Here is a 19730-nt window from a genome sequence, read left to right as displayed (position 1 = left end):
AGATGTGGCAGGTACTGAGATGATTAGATTGGGGAATATGTTTTGAGAGTACAGCCAAATAGGACTTGCGGATGGCCTGGATGTGAGACGTAGGTGTTGATGCATCCAATGGGACCGCAGGGACTTGTGCCTGAGCGACTGGAAGAATGGCCCATTGGGGGCAGGGGAGTGGAGAAGATCAAGATTACAGTCTGGGCCCTGCTAAATTTGAAATCTCTCCTAGCAATCCCAGTGGAAATGCCAGGGAGTCAGTTGGATAGATGAGTCTGGACTTCTAGAAGAGTCCACACTGGAGGAACCATCCGGGCACAGGTGATATTTAAAGCCAGGAGATCATCATGCACAAAGTGCAGACAGAGAAGACTTTCAGCTCCGATTGTTTTTCCCACACGCACTGTGGAAGGAAAGTAGCCACACTGCTATTTCAAATCCATGGACAGATGTAGCAATAACGCAGGGGTACAGTGAAAAAGCACGGACTTAATAATGAAGAAAGCTGAGAAACTGATCTCGGGGAATTGACTCTTGTGTTCAAGACCAAATCCCTTCAGTTCTGGGTCTCAGTTTATTTATTTGTACAGATGGGCACAGCAATACCTGCCCTGCCTATTCCACACACTGGTGGAAGTCTGAATGAGACTGTGACAGTAAAATGTTTATAAGCTGAAAAGTAGTGCCTGGAAGTACAGACTATCCTCACCCCTGAGGCCCAGGCTGAAAACGCTCACCTCTGCCTGCGCTGCTCTGGCCACTTGAGATAGCTCACCCTCCTCCAAAGGCTGGTCTCTCCATGTCTCTGCCAAGTCACAAGAGATGTGGGTTCTAGGCCAAGGACTTTGTGTGTATCCACGAATTCTCATGGATCTGCGGAGAAGGTAGGTGATCAGCTCTTTGCTCTCGCCTGCTATTACCCCCTCCCCTTGCATATCTGGAGACTACACTCCAGATGAATCAGGATGGGAAATGGAGTCACCACCAAAACGGAGGGCCTGCACTAGAGCAGACAAGGGCCAACACGAGTACAAATAAAGGAAGTGGGCCATCTCCCTCCTTTACAGGGAGGACGCTGCGGCTCAGAGAGCCCAACTGACTTGCTCGTGGTCACAAGACAGTCGAGTGGCAAAGCCTTAAGGTTTGCTAGCCATCTGATAGCTAAAGGACTTGCAGGTTTTTCCCAGAGGGAACACCTTATGCCCTTTAATTTGGGCAACAGCTGGCCACGTATCTCTGAGCATTTGCCGGAAAATACACACAGATCTGCAGGATGCTTATGCACAGGCAATAAATAGTAAGGATTTTCAGTCTTCAAAAAAAAAAAAAAAGTTAGGTCTACACTCCACAGTTTGACTCTTCTTCTTTGGTTGTTGGGTGGGGAGCAGACGGGGGGGGGGGGGGGGAGCAGCATGGCTACCCAACCCACAGAATGAAGCTTCAGAGATGGGACGTTGCCTATCTCGCCACCAGAGACCAACAGAAATAACTGCCTTCAGGGCTGAGATGTCATACCGAGATTTCAGATGAAAGTGCAGGCCAGGAAGTGGCTTCTGAAGCAATAGAAAGTCTATAAAGACAGCTTGCAGCCTTTCCTGTGAGCGTGTGTGTGTGCTGTGTGTGCGTGCTCGCGTGTGTGCAAGGGTACATACATGTCTGGGAAAGCAGGGAGGGAGTGGAAAGGTAATATTAAGTTAAATGGGTCTCTTAGTAGATTCATTCTCCCTAGGAGGAAAAGGTCTTTTCCCTGATTAGGTTACCACAGCTTGTCCGACTTGATGGGATCTTAAAGATTACAGCAGCAGCTTTTCCTCCTACGCTGAATTTCTAAGACGCAGGGGGTGCATGGTAGACCCTTAAAACGGTGCAGCAGATTCCATGAGTATACGACCCACTGTGGAGAGTATTCTAATACCAGGCCTGAAAAGCAATAGAAACTTGGCTTTGCTTTTTTTTTTTTCTTTCATGTTATTTTAGAGGTGATACACCTTACACAGCCAAGCGCAGGAGATGGCCTCCAGCACAAACTAACCAACAGGTTTTTTTATTCTTTGCCAGGGGAGGAAGCTGGTGAAATCGGACCCAACTTCCCAGCCTGAGACCTTGCACTCATCATGTTGTTTTGGAGCATTCGAACTTAAAAGCGGATCATAAAGCCATGGAACAGTAGGCTGTTTTAAAAAGTATTAATAAAGTTAGATAATAATGATAAGCTGCAGAGTTGACAGTGGTTTGGATTTTTCTTCAACTGTAATCCTTAGGGTTCTGGGAGGACAGTAGCGTTGTGGAATTAGAGACCTAAGCTTGACTCCTGTTTCTGCCCTTTATTTGCTGTGTGACCTTAAGCAAGTGGCTTAACCTCTCTGAACTTCAATTTTCTTCTCTGAAAATGGCAGTGGCCTACTTGATAAGTGTGTGAAAAGGATTCAACAACATCACACCATGTGGAGCCACTAACCACGTGTGTGGAACAGAGTAGGTCCTCAGTTAGTGGTAGCTGTTAACGTCCTTATTGCTAAATCTTTGGACGGAGCTCAACCCAGTAACCCTATCAGTGTTAAATGCTTACCATGTCACAATATATTATAAAGGAAATCTTTCCTCCCTCCTGGCTGGTGGTTCTGTTCCATTTGTATGTAACCCTGAGACCTCCCTTCCCATTATTCTTAACACAGAAGCAAGGGTGATCTTGCAAAAACTGCTCTGCTCACAACCCTGCCATGGTTCCCATGGCACGAGGTCTCTAAGGTCCTCCCAGCCTGATCCCCCATGACTTCTGCAACCTCAACTGCCACTACTTTCCTGTCTCCTTACTCCCATGGTCTCCTCCTGGCTGTTCTCCAAATGGGCCACGGAGACTCCTGCCCCAGGGCCTTTGTACTTGCTGTTCCCTCTGCCTGGCATTCTCTTTTCGCAAATAGCCACTTGGTGTGCTCTCTTGTTTCTCTGAGGGCTCCGCTTAAACACCACACTGTCTGTGAGACCTTGGCTAGCTATCTGCAGAAAAGACCATCGCCCACCCTGGCCGTCTCTAGCCTCCTGCCTGGATTTACTCATCTGCGTTGTAACAGAGTATCATCATCTGACACGCTTTCTAGTGTCCTTGCTTATTTCTTTCTTGCCTTCCCCTGTAACAGTATGAGGGTTCCTGGAGGATAAGCACTTCAGGCTTTGTTAACTGTTCTATCCCGCATGCCTGGAACAGTGCCTGGCCCATAGTAAGAATGCCGTATACATTTGTTACATGAATGAAAAGGGAAGAATTAACAACGTGCATCTGGTATCTCAGAAATGGACTTGGTAAGTCCCGAAAGCAATTGACTGATGAAGCAGGGATAACTCAGTGAGCGTTTCTGTACTGCCGACATGAATGCCAGGTCTGGCAACGAAGACAAGCTATGGGACAAACGAAGTTGAATTCGCTGAGACCGGTGTCTAGGCACAGAAAGCCTGACAGCCAATGTTCTAAACTCAGTGGGGACAGAGTTGGGAAATTTGCTAGAGGTTCTTTTTTTTTTTTTTTTTTTTTTTGAAGTTCATTCATTTATTTTCAGAGAGAGAGACCGAGTGAATGTGGGGGAGGAGCAGAGAGAGAGGGAGAGAGAGAATCCGAAGCAGGCTCCACACTGTCAGCGCAGAGTCCCACATCGGGCTCGAACTCACGAACCGTGAGATCATGACCTGAGCCAAAATCAAGAGTCAGATGCTTCACCGACTGAGCCACCCAGGCGTCCCTTTGCTAGAGGTTCTTAAGGAGAGTCTACCCGGTGCAAAGACCTACATCTTCCCTGGAGACGTAACAGAGTCTTGCTCCTCAAAATGTGGCCCGAAGCCCAGCCACCTCAGCATCACCTGGTTGCCCCTTAGAGATGCAGAGTCTCAGGCCTGTCTCCAAAGATCTGCACTTTAACAGGACGCCCGGGTCATATGGCTGCACACAGAAGGTAGGGAAGCACTGGGGTAAAGGACGGTGTTCAAGGGCTTTCCCTTGGAATCCCAATCACTGTTGTTGCCACACACTCACTATGAGACTTTGGACAAATCATGCAAACTCCCTGCACTGCAATTTCATCACCTGCAAAACTGGGATCATAAAAGCACCTAAGTCATCGGCAAAGAAGAAGAATTACAACAAGAAACAACGGCTGACACGTAGTGTGCGTGTGCCAGGCAAAGTTCTAAGCGTATTTACAAGTATTTATCTATTTAACCCTCATCATAAACTTGTGAGGTCGGTGCCACTATGATTCCCATTTTCTAGATGAGGAAAGGGAGGCTCAGACACGGGAAGTGACGCAGCTGGGAAGGCGCAGGGCCGGGTAAGCCCTCACCCTAGTGCCGGACTCACAGGAAGTGTTCAACTGGTGGCTGCCACTGAGCTCTTTTCGCTCGTGTTCAGATCAATGCCACAGTCTTTTCCATTACTTGGTTCTCTGGCTCCCACCTTCCCTATGGCCCTGCCGATGCTCCCTCACCCCGCCCCTTCCTGCCCCCGAACGAAGCACTGACTCATGGGATCAGGCTCTCCACCAGGCTGGCCCCTCTAGAGTCCCCCAGCCCCTCCTCCCTCTGCATCTGATGACCACCCCCGACTCAGCTTCTTTCCTACTGTTCTTTCCCCTGGATGCCTTCCCTAAGCTCGGGCTCGCGGGCCTGTCAAAGACCCTACCACACCACCTTTTTAAACCCCTCCTTCCTTCAGTGGAAAGGAAGTCTGGTGCACCTTCTGGAACGAAGTGGTGGCCAGTCTGCCAGTGCTGCCAGCACGATCGCAGCATATCACTCGACATGAGTGTGTGTGTGTGAGTTAGTAACCGTGGGACAATGTGTGCACATGGGTGTGATTGAAGACGTGTATATGACAGCGTGTGTGTGTGTATAGGTGTAGATGAACAGGAGTACTTTATAGCAAGCCAAAATACTGTACAAAACAGACAAAGTAGGTGGTGCCTGTTCACCTTACAAAAGGACTCCTCATTTGGACAAATCACTTCCTTTAATAGTTCTTTAATGAGCAAACTGAGGGCATTGAAAATATCATTCACCTGACACATGCTATCTCAGGAATGAGAATATTATAGAGCATGCGGTTTATAAGACACATACATATATAAGTGCACAGAAAAACACACACTCACACACCTAAATAAGGTGATCCTGGACTTGCCTAATTTGGATGGTGGTTATAAGGCAGAGCCAACGAACCTTTTCTGTAAAGGGCCAGATACTGAATATGTTCTGCCGTTGTGGCATGGAAGCAGACGCAGACAATACATAAACAATTGTGTCTGCCTGTGTGCCCACGAAGCTTCATCTACAAAAATAGGCAATGCGCAAGATTTGGCCGGGGGGCTGTAACTTGCTGACTCCTATTACAAGGATTAAACAGTGTAACTTCAATGGCATACTATACATCCATTATAAAGATGGAGATGTGTGTATGGGGAGACGAAGCCATCCAACACACGGAGAGAAGTGACAAAAAGCAAATGCAAAACTCTTTGTGTTGAATTCTCCCTTGTTTGTAATATACACCCCCACACACAAACACAAAGTATGTAGGAAATAGACACAAAATGGGTAACAGAGATAGCTCCCTCCAGTGGTGTGGGATTAAGGGGGACGGTCACTGGAGTCCCGATAAATTTTTAAGAGGCCAACCACATATGCATAACCAGAAAAACAATACAGCTTTTATTTATTTTTTTTTTAATTTTTTTTCAACGTTTATTTATTTTTGGGACAGAGAGAGACAGAGCATGAACGGGGGAGGGGCAGAGAGAGAGGGAGACACAGAATCGGAAACAGGCTCCAGGCTCTGAGCCATCAGCCCAGAGCCCGACGCGGGGCTCGAACTCCCGGACCGCGAGATCGTGACCTGGCTGAAGTCGGACGCTTAACCGACTGCGCCACCCAGGCGCCCCACAATACAGCTTTTAAAAATACTACGCATGGGGAGCACCTGGGTGGCTGAGTCGCTTAAGCATCTGACTCTTGATTTCTGCTCAGGTCATGATCTCACAAGATGTGACATCAAACCCTGTGTTGGGCTCCATGCTGAGCGTGGAGCCTGCTTGTGATTCTCTCTCCCTCTCTCTGCCCCTCCCCTGCTTGGTCACATGCTCTCTCGCTCTCTCTCTCTCTCTCTCTCTCTCAAAATAAATAAACATTTAAAAAATAAAATAGTTTGTGTGTATTTTGAAAACTGTAAATCCTTCTGCAAATGCTATTATTAATATTATTATTATGATATACTTTGGAGAAAACTAGTGCTTTGTGGGCACAGCCATTTCACTCTCACTTGATGCTAAGCTTTGTGAGGACAGGGACTGCACACACACACAGACACACACACACACACACAAAGAGTACAGAGTAGGTGGCTCAGAAATGTGCACACATTGTGGACTACTGGTACACAAGGATCTCTGGATTAGTGTTGAGCAGTAGGATTTGTTTTCAGAAACGGCCAAAAGGTCGTAGCTTCATGTGCAAAGGCCAGGTAATAAGCCCCACATCACTGGATATTTATTAGAAATGTCAGATTGTAATACAAAGATGCCTGCTGTTCACCAAGTTATATTTGTACCATATCTTATTTTAAAATAACTTTTCAGCAAGTTGGCATGAAAACATATATGTGATATAGGTCTAGATTGTTTAGGATAGAAATATAGGAGAGACAGAAACGTGTCATTCATTTCTAAACCAAGGTTGGTCTCTGCTCCTCTACTTTCGACAACCCACCTGGCATAACAGACTGTTGCCGGGGTCCCTCGGTGACTCATTTTGAAAACTGACCCATGATTGGAAGTCCTCCAGCCCAGGGAGAACTTATTTCACTTTCTATACCTAGATTTTCGTTCTGTCTCTGAACTTTGGCTGTGCTAGCTTAAGTAAGTTATTCCCAACTCTGGCTTATAATATCATAACCACTTACTAGCTGTGGGGATGTAGGATCCTGGAAAAATTGCCCAGCCTTCCTGTGCCTCAGTTTTACTATCTGCGAAATGGATATAACAATCACCCCTTCTTCCTAGGGTTGCTGTATGGGTTGCATGAGCTTTCTGGCACTCAGTGGATTCTCAAGGAATGTCAGCCATTACTATCACATGCTCTACCTTTCTACAGTCCCTTTCAGTTGACAGAAAGCTTTGGTGATCAAAATCTTATTTATGGAAACATTTCTCTGGAGGTAGTGGTGGCACTATTATCACCATCCCCTTACAGAAAGGAGACGGATGCTGGGAATGGTTCGTTGATTGGCCCAAGGCCACACAGCACATGTACAAGCCCAGAGCCTAAAACCCGACCTTCTCCCTCATATCCTCTCAGCTCCTTAGATTCCGTGCATAGGTACAGTAAAACCTTGGTTTGTGAGCATAATTCATTCCAGAAACATGCTTGTCATCCAAAGCAAATTTCAAGAACCTTCGGCTCAGTTGTGATCACATGACGTTCGGTGTCACGTACCACTCGTGTTGCAAGACGGCTCTCATTTATCGAGTTAAAATGTGTTAGAAATGTTCGCTTGCCTGGCGGAATACTTGCAGAATGAGTTACTCACAATCCAAGGTTCTACTGTATTTCCTGGGTACCTGCCCTTCAATGGGCTTAGGGAATCAGCATCAGTCCTGACCCTGGAGGACATGACAGCGAGGTCAGAGACCGAGAGTGCTATAGTGCTTCAGACCTAACTAGCTACCACACAGTGAAATAAATAATATACGAAGGTGTGCTCAGGATCCTGCGGAAAGACCAGATGGAGAGCCGGGTTGGCATAGCCCATCTTGAAGGCCTTACCGCAACAGGCCAGTCTTTCATGCTATGAAATGAAAGTGTTTAAATTTTAAATCTCTTTTCAGAAATATCTTTAGAAGGAAGAAAAAAGATAGACAATTTAGCATCCAGAAGGCCTTTCTTCATGTTCCACATGTGGGCTGTACGATGTTCCTATCACCTTATCCCCCCAAAGAAAGGAAATTACATTGGTAGGTTTATAACACGTCTGCTACATGCACTGAGAAGGTTGCAGGGCAAAAATGAGTAAGTGTAAGAGACAGATGTCCTAGAGGGTTCCAAAGATAGGCAGATCCTATATTATGACGGGGAAAAAAGGGCACTATAGGTCAGGAGGCTTCAGTCTGGGTTTGCGCTCTGCTAAACAGCTCACCGCATAACTGTACGTGAGTCATTTCCCTTCTCTAGTGGCTCTATTGGTTGGTCTCAAAAGGCTTTTCCAGCATTAACGTTATAGGGTACCATGCTATCCAGGAATATCTGAAACATCTGCTATTTAATAATGGACCTTTTATTGGAAAACCTCATTGCTGAATTGCATCTTGAAATTTTTCTTGGGAATATGAAGGAGTTAGAACAGGGACCATTAGGCAAGAGGATGTTTTCTCATATTTCTTTACAGGGATCCTCACCCTCCAGCTTTCCTCTCTGTACTTGAGATTAAATTAAGGATGTTAGTTCTAGTTTTCCCCAACCATTGCCACAGACAGTAAATAAACTTTCATCCTTGCAACTGGCTGTGTAAAAACACCTACAGATTAAAACTCACACTCTGCTGCGCAAATTATTCAATTGGGTATACATTTGTATAAGCAGTCACGTATAGGCACCGATCTCTCTTTTTTCTTCTCTTCTCTTTCCTTCCAGTCTTCCCTTCCAGTCTTCCCACTCCCCCATTCCATGCCCGTTGCCATTTAAGAAGTGATCTTCCCTTCTACTTAAGTGCCACCAACATTCTCAAACAACATATGCCATGATTGATAAAATAATAATGAGCCAACTGAAGGGTTTGGGTTATCAGAGCTCAAGGGTTTGGGTTATCAGGCACTTTTCTATCACTTCCCAAGAACCATGCTTGCCTCGCTTTGTGGCTGCCCTCAGAGAATCATTCATCTGCCATCTCTGATCTATACAATCCCAAATGGCATCTCTTACAGTAGAAATCTGGTTCCAGGGTTTCCCACGGCCACCAGGCCAAATCCTTCCAACACAGGGGTTCTCAGCAAAGAAGACTTATCTTGGGTCCAAGGCAAAGCTGGGTAGGCAGGGGGAGCAGCTGTGTGAAGAGACTTCCATGTATTTCATTTGCTTCCCCTTCGGTCTCCTCAGACTCTGGAGGTTTCCCCAGCACGGTCCTTACACCTGTCCCAACAAGGACACAACCCTTTTCCACAGTCATTACACTAGAAGACGGAGCCTTAGAACTCCCTAAGGCAAGCACATTTTTGTTTCCTGCTCTCTCTCTCCCTGTTCACCTTTCCTTCTCCTTTGAATCTTTTATCCTTTTCATTTCCTTATGATTTTGGCAATCTGAACTTTTCAAGACAGTTCCATTTCCCATTTTTCTCTGTGTGCCCTAATTATTGGCAGCAGCAGCACCATCACCACAGCTCACAGTCACTGAGAACTTTTTCTTTTTCTAAAGCTTATTTATTTATTTTGAGAGAGTCAGGGACAGTGGAGGTGGGGGAGGGGCAGAGAGAGAAGGAGAGGGAGAGAATCCCAAGCAGCCTCCTCACTGTCAGCGCAGAGCCCGATGCCGGGCTCGAGCTCACAAAACCGTGAGACCATGAGCTGAGCTGAAACCAAGAGTCGGATGCTGAACCAACTGAGCCACCCAGGTGCCCCTACTGAGCACTTATTATATGCCAAGTGCCATGCTAGACCTTCACTTTCATGACCCTGTATTTACCTCACCAAATCCACATCAGGAAAGGTACTATTAGTGGCCCAGGTCTATGTAGATGAATCAACTGAGACAGAGCTTACGTATCTTGCCTAAGGTTACATAGCTAATAAGTGACAGAGCCAGGATTCAGGACCAGATCTCTCTGGATGCCATGCACTTAACCACTATACTATATGGCCTCAATTACTGTCATATCATGTGACTTAGAAAATATGGGCCCCGATATTCTGGTTTAGATTTATCAGTGGGCTGCATGGGCATTTTCAGTCATACCAGAGAAGTCTGCTGAATGATATCCAAAATGCCTAGGAGTAACTTTAATTAGAACCATGCGAGACTGACAGAAAGAGAGCTATAAAACTTCGCCGAGAACTATATGGAAAAAAGACCCGAATAAGCAGGAAGACATACCACATTCCTAAACTGGAAACCTGAATATAACAGACAGAAATCAATTTGGTCTCAAATTATTTATAATTTTAGTTGCATTCCCATCAAAACGCCAACATGATTCTTTTGGAAACGTCACAAAATAATCCTAAGATTTAGGAGGAAAAACAAATGAAAGAAAATTACATAGAAAACTTTGCAAAAGGAGTAATGAAGGGGAATTAGCCTTATCAGATATTAACATTTTTATTTAGAGTCCACTGCATTCAAACTACATGTTATAAGTCTGTAACTCTGTAACTATTAAAGCACTAGGATGCCGGAACAAATTTAGATATACAAATCAATGAAATCATTTATATCTTCCATGCTTATCTTACGATGTATGCGAAACTAATATATGATAAAGGAGGTGTATCAGATCAAGAGAAAGAAAAAGGTTATTAATAAATGGTATTGGGACAAGTGGTTAACTATCTGGGGAAAAATAGATGGAATTCTTAGGACATACCATGAAGTAATTCCTAGATAGATTATTAGGTTAAATGGTAAGAAAATTCAAGTCATAAAACTAGAAGAAAACAGAAATAAATATTTATCAAATCTATAAGAGGAATAGGAATTTCTAAATTTAGAAATAATGTAAGAAATAATTTAGAACATTAATGAATTTGACTTTATACATATTAAAAACTCCTCTAAAACAACCAAAGTGTTCAAAGTTAAAAGGCAGTTTGCAAACTGATAAAAAATTTTTCATAGTAAAGAAAGCAAAGGATTCCTAACTTTAAAATATAAATCACTTGGGGCGCCCGGGTGGCTTAGTCAGCTAAGCGTCCGACTTCGGCTCAGGTCATGATCTCGCGGTATGTGGGTTAGAGCCCAGCGTCGGGCTCTGTGCTGACAGCTCAGAGCCTGGAGCCTGTTTCAGATTCTGTGTCTCCCTCTTTCTCTGACCCTCCCCTGTTCTTGCTCTCTCTCTGTCTCAAAAATAAATAAATGTTAAAAAAAATTTTTTTTAAATATAAATCACTATTATAAATCTATAAGGAAAATACGAATTCTCAAATAACTGGACAAGCTACTGAACATATATTCATTGGACACATACGACATTTCAAGAAATGTGCTAGGCACTGAGGAACGTTGGGTTTATAACAACTAATCTGCCTCATGAAGTGTTTGAAATACACAGGGAGACAAACATGAAACAGAATGGCACAACTAAGCATGATAGTTGCCATGAAAGAAGTTTGAATGTAGTAGAAGTGGAACACAAGGAAGGTAGGGGAATAAAGTTTCATGGAAAAAGGGACTCTTGACCTACTTTTGAAGAGAAGTTGATGTTCCTCAGCTGGACAGGAGAGGCAATATAAGGGTTTTCCAGAAAGACAGCACAGCTTAGGTAGACCCAGAGATGCGCTATGCATGTAGTGCATACAGGTGCGTGATGTTGGATTGAAGTGAGACTTGTAGCTGGAGCCATTGGAGCTATAGTTACAGCACATAACATGGCAGACCTTAATCTTTAGCTTCCAGGCAATGGAGAGCCCAGGAGTTGTGAAGCAGGCAATGCTATGAACAAGCACACATTTTAGAAAAAGCACTCTGCATTCAGGAGAAAGGAACACGGGAGGGCAGCAAGATAAGAGGTCGTGAGACCAGTAGAGTGGTTGTTAAAGCAACTCAAGCTAGAAATTATAAGACCCTGTTTTACGACAATAGCACTGGGGAAGGAGAAGTGTGCAATTCTAAAGATGTTAAGGACAGTCCAGGGGCGCCTGGGTGGCTCATTCAGTTAAGTGTCTGACTTCGGCTCAGGTCATGATCGCATGGTTCGTGAGCTCGAGCCCCATGTCAGGCTCTGTGCTGACAGCTCGGAGCCTGGAGCCTGCTTCGGATTCTGTCTCCCTCTCATTCTGACCCTCCCCCACACGCACACTGTCTCACTCTCAAAAATAAACAAACATTAAAAAAAATTTTTTTTAAGATGTTAAGGACTGTCCATAAAAGAAATCCAAGTAGCTAATATGGAAAATATGTAAAACTGTAACAGTAGTTGAAGAAATACAAATTAAAAATTTTAAAGATACCACTTTTTGAGTTACTACATAAATCAAAATATTTTAAATATGACAATATGCAATACTAACGATGTTGAGGTTAAACCTATTTTTATATGTTGGTTCAATAACCACCTAAGTTTCAAATAATATGAAAATGGTTATGTTAACTGTGGTATGTCTACTGTATGGAATATCGTGCAACTTATAAGGACATTGCTGAAAATTTTGTAATGATGTGGGTAAATGCTTATGCATCTACAATCATGCATTCAGTCAACAAAGACTTCTAGATCACTTACCATGCACCAGGCACTGCATACAGGCTGGTTGTACAGCATTGAAAATTATATAAGTGGTTCCCATACTCAGGAAATTTAGTCTCTAGTGGATGAACAACAAAGCAATTTATTTAAACAAACAATACAAAATGATGACAGGTGCTATGAAGGAAGAGGCCATGGTGTCAAGACTGAGAATAAAAGGTAGGATGGGGTGAATATCTCAAGGGGAAGAAGCCAGGGAAGATATTTCTGAGATGACATCTGAGCAGAGATTCATGGATGAAAAGGAGATAGACATAGGACGACCAGGAGAAGTGACAGTTAACAGAAAAGAAAAGGACAATGTGAAGGCATTGAGAAACAAAAACTCAGGGTGTTTGATTCATTGAAAGAAGATCGTTTGGATTTGGAAGTGGTGTAAGAGTGATAGGAGTGATAGGAGGTAAAAGTAGAGACGTGGGCAGAGGCTCGACCAGGCAGGGGTTTGCAGACCATAGTTCTATTCTAAGTGCAATGGAAAGATATTTCCATTTTTATTTTTTGAATAGGAAATACATCCACACAGTTCAAAGGTCCAAACAATTAAAAAAAAGGTTTACTGTGATGAGTCTCTCTCTCACCCCTGTACTATCCACTGGATACTTCCTGCTACTCAACTACAAGTAATCATTTTCATTCGTTTCTTAGGAATCCTTTCAGTCTTGATGCAGATCAAATGTAAATTGTTGATTTGTCTCTAGGTCATCTGCCAAAAGTTGTATCAGACATACTACTTATTCCATACATTGGTTTTATTTCATTTAATAGTAGCTTGGAGCTTTTTCCATTTCATTACATGGCTGCCTTCCTCATTCATTTTTATAGTTGTGTAGTATTTCATCATATACCACAATTCATTTAACCAGTTGATGGTTATCTGGTTAAAGATTTTTTTTTATCACATAATGATTTATCTTTTAGAAAGATAATAATGGATGCTGTGTAGAGAATGGGTTGGAAGGTGCAAGAGTTAAAAACTATTCTCATAGCCAAGTAAAAGAGGATATTTGCTAAGCCCAAGGAATAGTGATAGAGATATACAAAAGACAGGAAACCATCAATATCCTAGAGAAGAAAACAGGCATCATCCTCTTTGACCTCAGCCATGGTAACTTCTTACTAGACACGTTGCCGAAGGCAAGGGAAACAACAGCAAAAATGAATTATTGGGATCTCATCAATATAAAAGGCTTCTGCACAGAGAAGGAAACAATCAGCAAAACTAAAAGGCAGCCTACGGAATGGGAGAAGATATTTGCAAAAGACATATCTGATAAAGGGTTAGTATACAAAATCTATAAAGAACTTACCAAACTCAACACCCAAAAAACAAATAATCCAGTTAACACATGGGCAGAAGACATAAAACAGATATTTCTCCAAGGAAGACATCCAGATGGCCAACAGACACATGAAAAGATGCTCAACATCACTCATCATGAGGGAAATACAAATCAAAACCATGATGAGCTACCACCTCACACCTGTCAGAATGGCTAAAATTAACAACACAAGGAACAACAGGTGCTGGCAAGGATGTGGAAAAAGCTGAACTCTCTTACACTGTTGGTGGGAATGCAAACTGGGGAAGCCACTCTGGAAAGCAGTATGGAATTTCCTCAACAAGTTAAAAGTGGAACTACCTATGATCCAGCAATTGCACTACTAGGTATTTACCCAAAAGATACAAAAATACAAATTCGAAGGGATACATGTACCCTGATGTTTACAGCAGCATTATCAATAACAGTCAAGTTATGGAAAGAGCCCAAATGTCCCTGAACTGACAAACGGATAAAGAAGATATAGTACATAAATATACAATGAATATTACTCAGCCATCAAAGAGAATGAAATCTTGCCATTTGCAATGACATGGATGGAGCTAGGGTGTATTATGCTGAGTGAAATAAGTCAGGCAGAGAAAGACAAATACCATATGATTTCACCAATATGTAAAATTTAAGAAACAAAACAGATGAACATATGTGAAGGGAGAAAAAGAGAGGGAAACAAACTATAAAAGACTATAATAAAGAACAAACTGAAGGTTGATGGAGGAAGGTGGATTGGGGATGAGCTAGATGGGTGATGGTTATTAAGGAGGGCACTTGTGCTAAGCACTAGGTGTTATATGGAAGTGATGAATCACTAAATTCTACTCCTGAAAACAATATTACACTATATGTTAACTAGCTAGAATTTAAATAAAACTTTGAAAAAAAGAACAGAAGATTAATTAATTAATTAATTTAAAAAGGGGGAAACTGGGAAGAGGGAGTATGTGAAACTATACTTTCCAAGCAGCTTTTCTGTAAACCTAACATTACCATAAAAAAAGGCTAGGGGCACCTGGGTGACTCAATCAGTTAAGTGTCCGACTTTGGCTCAGGTCATCATCTTGCAGTTTGTGGGTTCGGGCCCTGTGTTGGGCTCTGTGCTGACAGCTCAGAGCCTGGAGCCTGCTTCAGATTCTGTGTCTCCCTCTCTCTCTGCCCCTCTTCTGCACGCTCTCTCTCTCTCAAAAATGAAAATAAACATTAAAAAATAAAGGCTACGGGGCACCTGGGTGGCGCAGTTGGTTAAGCGTCCGACTTCAGCCAGGTCACGATCTCGCGGTCTGTGAGTTTGAGCCCCGCGTCAGGCTCTGGGCTGATGGCTCGGAGCCTGGAGCCTGTTTCCGATTCTGTGTCTCCCTCTCTCTCTGCCCCTCCCCCATTCATGCTCTGTCTCTCTCTGTCCCAAAAATAAATAAATGTTGAAAAAAAAAATTAAAAAAAAAAAAAGCTACTATTTTAAACTATTGTTTTTAAAATTTGTTTTGAGAGACAGAGCATGAGTGGGAGAGAGAATCCCAAGCAGGCTCCGCACTGTCCGTGCACAGCCCAATATGGGGCTTGATCCCATGAACTGTGAGATCATGACCTGAACTTAGATCAAAAGCTGGACATTTAAATGACGGGTCACCCAGGCAACCCAAAGCTACAATTTTTTAAAAGGCAAAAAAAGTGGGTCAATTCAAGATATAATGTAGGGTAGAATAGACCAGATTTGGTGATGGACTGGCTGTGAGAGGTAAGGGAAAGAGAAGCATGAAAGTTGACTCATTATCTTTGAGATTAAGCCACTGGTTGAAAGTGGTACCACTTGCTAAAATGGCCAAGGTTGGAGGAGGCAAGTGTGGGAAGGGGAAGTCAAGAGCTCTGTGCAGACCTGTTGTGTTTGAGATGCCTATGAAACATTCAGGTTGAGATGTCAAGTAGGCAGCTCAATTTGTGAACTTGGATCTTGAAGTTTGTGCTAGAGATATAAACATGAGGGACATTACAGCATTAGTATCCAAAATATGTAAAGAACTTCTACAACACCCCCAAAAAACACAAATAATCTGATTAAAATATGGACAGAAGACATGAAGAGAAATTTCTCCAAAGAAACATCCAAGTGGCCAACAGACACATGAAAAGATGCTCAACATTATTCATCATCAGGGAAATTAAAATCAAAACTACAATGAGATAGCCCCTCATACCCATCAGAATGGCTAAAATCACCAACATAGGAAACAACAGGTGTTTGCGAGGACACAGAGAAAGGGGAACCCTCTTGCACTGTTGATGGAAATGCAAACTGATGCAGTCATTCTGGAAAACAGTATGGAGGTTCTTCAAAAAGCTAATAGAACTACCCTACAATCCAGCAATCACACTACTGGGTATTTACCCAAAGAATACATAAACACTAATTCAAAGGAATACATGCACCCTTATGTTTACAATAGCATTATCTACAATAGTCAAGATATGGAAACAGTCCAAGTGTCCATCTATAGAGAAATGGATAAAGAAGATGTGGTGTATATATAGACAATGGACTATTATTCAGCCATAAAAAGAATGAAATCTGGCCATTTGCAGTGATGTGGATGGAGCCAGAGAGCATAATGCTAAGCAAAGTAAGTCAGTCTGAGAAAGACAAGTATCATATAATTTCACCCATATGTGGAATCTAACAAACAAAACAAATGAGCAAAGGGGGAAAAAAGGAGAGAGAAGTCAAGAAATAGACTCTTAACTACAGAGAATGCACTGATGATTACCAGAGAGGAGGTGGGGAGGGGGATGGGCGAAATAGGTGACAAGGATTAAGGAGGGCATTTGTCCTGATGAAGCACAGGGTGACGTATGGAAGTGTTGAATCATTGTATCGTACACCTGAAACTAATAGTAGACTGTATGTTAACTAACTGGAATTAAAATTTTTAAAAAGCAATGTGGGAGACCTCTGCATGTCATTTTTATTTAAAGTCATGGCAATGGGTAAAATCACCAAAATGTGAATGCAAAGTAAGAGAAGAGGAGGAGGACATCAGCTGTGCCGAATCCCAATATTTGATGGTCGTATAGAGAGAGCTATGTTGACAAAGGATCCTAAGAAGAAGTGGGAAGTGAATCAGGGGGAAAGTAGGAGAATGTGGTAACAGAGAAGCCAAGGGAAGTGAGTGTTTCAAGAAGGAAGTGGTTGACGGTGTGGGCTGATGCTGATAGGTCAAAACAGATGAGAACAAAGAATGGTAAGTAAAAAAAAAAAAATCAAAGTACAAGACTGTAAACGTCCTTAATTATATATGTGTGTGTTTATATACCATCTAGGCATATATAATTTATATAACTAATTATTTTAATTAATTTCATTTTAATTAATATACATATAATATAGACATATATAATATAATAAAAGTGTCTATATGGTATATAACTATATATGTGTGTTTATATACCATATATAGACATCTGCAAATATATACCTACATACACACACACACATATATATATTATATACAGACACCTATACATACACGTATACAATGACCCATAGAAAAGTCACGATGCATAGACAATAAATGAAAGGAAATATGTTATAATATTATCAATAACCAACTTTCAGAAGTCAGGTTATAGGATTCCTTCCTTTATCTCATTTTTCTGTATTTTCCCAGTTTCCTGTAATGAATGTTCATTTCTTTGATAATAGAAAACTGCATTAAAAAATAAGAGATTTCTTAGCTGACCTTGATGTGGGAATAGAAACCTTCCCTGACTTGGGAATAGAAATGTAGCATGACTACAGATGTGCTAGAAGACTATGAAAATGGCTTCTGTTTGGGAAATGAAACTTGTACCTTCTTGGAGGCTTTTTCAACAGGTGGATGCTATGAGGATGGAGTGTCGGGACAGGACAGGACAGGACAGGACAGGAGAGGAGAGGAGAGAGGAGAGGAGAGGAGAGAGGAGAGGAGTAATGTGAGCTTGGAAACCTGGCCCTTCTGCAAGCCTTTAAGCCTTCTTTTTCTGCTCTACTAACTTAATCAAGAGTCAGACTGCCATAGCTTTTATCTTGAAATTGAAGCAGACTAAGACAAATTCTCTTCAGTGCAAGTAAGATAAGCTTAGAGAGTTCAACTTGAGCCACTGCCTACTGGGAGCTGCCTCTAAAATTTGCATTACACCAATCCCCTCACGTCCACTGTGGCCCTGAGTAACTTGCTGAAACACCAAGTCCCGAGGATGTCGCCCAGAAGGCAACAGCTCTGATTTACTCACAAATTTCAATCTTGCCCCTTGTGCAGACACCACAGTAGTCACCGCCTTGACCACTCCAAGAAAATAGTCCCCTGAGTACATATGGAAGTTAGCTCTCCAGAGGGTCATAAGACTGCGTTTGGCCAGCAGGTGGTCAAGGTCGAGCATGTCTAGGCAAGTTCCTGCTTTAATTTCCCAGAGCAGCCATTGCCAGACTTGATAAGTGCCCAGTCTTGGCAACATGAAAGTTCCCACAGACCTCCACCCAAGGCTAAGCCATTGCCAACACCCCAAACAAGTATTGTACTAAGACTTGGGGCACCGGGCTGGCTCAGTCAGTTGGGCGTCCGACTTTGGCTCAGGTCATGATCTCATGGTTCGTGAGTTCAAGCCTCGCGTTGGGCTCTCTGCTGTCAGCACAGAGCCCACTTCGGATCCTTTGTCCCCCTGTCTCTTTGCCCCTCCACTGCTCATTCTCTACTCTCTGAAAACAAATAAATAAACTTAAAAAAAAAAAAAAAGACTCAGTGGCAAGACAAGCCCTGCCAGTAAGTGGGGGTAGAGGCCTCACTCCTCCCTTCCTCCTCCTGCCTCACCCTTCCACAGGCCCTACCCCACAAAGGATCCCACTCATTTCACTGCCTATGGTGGCCTCAATAAAGCTTCCTCTCCTAAGATGTCTGTGACCTAATCCCTGGAACCGGTGGAGATATTACCTTACCTGGGAAAAAAAAAGGGGGGGGGGCACTTTCATTTGTCATGGATTGTTTGGCAGTTTTGATTTTTTTCAATACTGCATTAAAATGTTGTTTACCATTGGGGGGGAAATCTCAGCAATCAATAGTGACTTTCGAAGCTTCCTTAAATTGTGCGCCCTAGGCAAGTACCTCACCCTTGTTCCAACCTTGTGTAGACTAACAGAACTAATCACACTGTTGTTTAATTACTCCTTTTTAAATCTGTCTACTCCCTAGACTGTTATCCCCTTAAGAGTTTAGGTGAAACAGCAGTTTCACTTCTGTATCCCTGGCACCTAGCAAAGGGCCTGACATAGAGGAGGTGCTCAGGAAATGTTACACGAATGCATGAGAACCAGTAAGAGGTATTATTTGAGTTTTCATGTGGATTAAGGTACATAAATAAGGTATTAGATGAAAAGTACAGGATACACACATATATGTGCATATATGACCATACACGTTTGTACATGCACAGCATATATAAAAAGAAATTTCTGTAACTATCACTGAATCCGTTGAGGAGATTACAGGCTGCTGGCACTTGTTCCAGAGCTGCAGGTATCTATGGGTTGTTTTATTTTTTGATATTTATTCATTTTTGAGAGAGACACACACAAAGTGTGAGCGGGGGAGGGGCAGAGAGAGAGAGAGAGGGAGACACAGAATCCAAAGAAGGCTCTAGGCTCTGAGCTGTAAGCACAGATCCCGACGTGGGGCTTGCTTGAACCCATGAGTCCTGAGGTCATGATCTGAGCTGAAGTCAGACGCCCAACTGACTGAGCCACCCAGGCGCCCCTACAGGTTTTTCTCAGAGTACTCTGATCCTGGAGAAGGTGCCCAGGGTCGTAGGCCATAAAATCCCCGCATCATATTCCAGCCAAACAGAGTGAACCAGAACCTTCCACTAGTATCCCCTTGTGTAGTTGTAGAAT

This window comes from Herpailurus yagouaroundi, unplaced genomic scaffold (genome assembly GCF_014898765.1).
Source record: "Herpailurus yagouaroundi ecotype Mexico unplaced genomic scaffold, PumYag 67503, whole genome shotgun sequence".
Lineage (NCBI taxonomy): Eukaryota > Metazoa > Chordata > Mammalia > Carnivora > Felidae > Herpailurus > Herpailurus yagouaroundi.
This window is presented reverse-complemented; position numbering follows the sequence as displayed.